The sequence below is a fragment of the Rattus rattus genome, chromosome X (genome assembly GCF_011064425.1).
Source record: "Rattus rattus isolate New Zealand chromosome X, Rrattus_CSIRO_v1, whole genome shotgun sequence".
Classification (NCBI taxonomy): domain Eukaryota; kingdom Metazoa; phylum Chordata; class Mammalia; order Rodentia; family Muridae; genus Rattus; species Rattus rattus.
In genome coordinates this window covers 49,878,507-49,880,559 of record NC_046172.1, presented here as the reverse complement: position 1 = coordinate 49,880,559, position 2,053 = coordinate 49,878,507, and the positions used below count along the sequence as shown (strand labels likewise).

General features: G+C 47.7%; 1 pseudogene; it reads right to left on the bottom strand.

Annotated features, from left to right (window-relative positions):
* Positions 1–279: 279 nt before the first annotated feature.
* Positions 280–1,215, bottom strand: LOC116887884 (annotated as a pseudogene).
* Between the last annotated feature and the right edge of the window lie 838 nt (positions 1,216–2,053).

Genomic DNA, 2,053 nt, shown 5'->3' with positions numbered 1-2,053 from the left:
AAGGCAAAACCAATAGTGACAAGGATGAACTGACCACTGTTTTAATTGGTGCTTCCTGTGGAAACCTTTTCCCATGACTTGTTTTTAACCTTTTGTTTATGAAGGTCATAGCAAAATTGTAGCAGAGCATTAGATTAACCAGCATATATTAATCAAATTAATCTTTCAGTTACAGGAAAACAAGGTAGCAAGGATTTTTCCCATGCATAAAAGTTCTCCGTGTTCCTTTAACAGACACCTTTCAGAACACTGGCTGTTCTGAGAAGAAATCACCAAGGATTAAATGTGGAGGAGCTGTTTTCCCATGGGAGGGAATCCTTGGAAACCAACAGCCCATATCTCCTGGCTGCTCCTGGTTACGAGAGAGCCTACGAACTGTAAATCGTGCAAATTTCCATGATTCTCCTTGAAGTGTGTTCTCATGGGCCTGGGACCCCAGAGGAACTCATAGGTTGGGGATCATCCCCATGGTACATAATTTTGGTCAACTAGCTCTTGGTGATGAAATTCCTGGGCTCCCCAAAGATTAAGTGCCTCTCCCAGGATATATGCCTGCATGTGGAGAAAACTGCCAGACCTCTCAGTGGCGGGTTGTCCTTCATGAAGATCATAACCCAGGAGGGTGAGGAGACCGTCTTGGGCACCTTCCTGCCACCCACATTTGCCCCCGAGGGCGGATGGGGTAACTTGCTAACAAGGGCATAGGAGCAAGTGGTAGGGGTTGTCAACCTTCAACTCTAGACCATAGACCAGTTCCAGCTGATAGGTGGCTTTCCAGGATCCGTGGGAAGTGACCCGGTACTCTCCTGCTGATCAGCTTCAGCATCTCTGCCTCCACAGGTTGCTCATCCTTCTGGGGCTTCAGCAGATAGTGAAGTAGCTTGGGCCTTTCTGTCAGAGGATCTTCATGCAGAGACTGGATGGCATCTGCTATAGTGAGACATTTGTACGCCTCTCATCCACATCTGCAAAAGAACCCTCAGCACCAACCCCACGGGCAGAATGGGACACATTTAACTCAGGAGCGCTATGGGATGCAGCCTCCTGAGCAGTGCCTGTATCAGGGGAGCTGGGGGCATCTCCCTGGACAAGAGCAGGAGATGCTGCTTTCTCCTCCTCCACAGTGGGCTGAGCACCCTGGAGATTAGGCCTCTCTCCCCGCATCTGCTGCCTTTTGGCCCGGGAGCGGCTCTTGCTCTTGTTGCCTCTAGGCATGGTGTTCTGGATTAGTGGACAGGAGTCCTACAAAGGATCTGCGGGGAGAGATTGACACTATGTAACTGTCATTAGGTAGAAATTAACTTCCTAAGAAGTGTGTGCTGACATGAGCCTCATGTAGATATCTCCTGAGAGGCTCTGCCAAAGCATTGCAAATACAGAGCCGAATACTAGCGGCAAACCACTGAACTGAAAACGGAACCCCCATTGAAGTTATCAGAGAAAGGACTGAAAGAGCTTGAAGGGGCTTGAGATCCCATAAGAACAACAATGCCATGCAACCAGAGCTCCCAGGGACTAAACCACTATTCAAAGAGTACACATGGACTGACCCATGGCTCCAGCTCTGTATGTAGCAGACGATGGCGTTACTGGACACCAACGGAAGGAGAATCCCTTGGTCCTTCCAAGGCTGGAATACCCCAGTGTAGGGGGATATGGGGGATGGGTGGGGAGGGGAATCACCCTTATAGAAGAAGGGGAGGCAGATGGAATAGGGGGCTTATGTCCGGGAAACGGGGAAAGGGAATAACGTTTGAAATGTAAATAAAAACATAAAAAAAATTCAATAAAAAAATTAAAAGCAAAAGAAATAACTGAAAGCTGGCAGGAAGCAGACAGACCAATAGAACAAAGGGAGTCCCAATAAAGCAAAAAAAAAAAAAAAAAACCTTCTCTTTAAGGAGCCCACCCAACCCAGTCCCTGCTGCTTTTCTCGAGTACCTTTCTGGATTCCACCTGCTTTCCTGTTTTCCTGTTCAGTCTACTTCCTGAGAAATCTGTGGAGGGAATAAGAGTTCATTAGGCCTCTATATTACAGTCTAGTTTGGGCCTT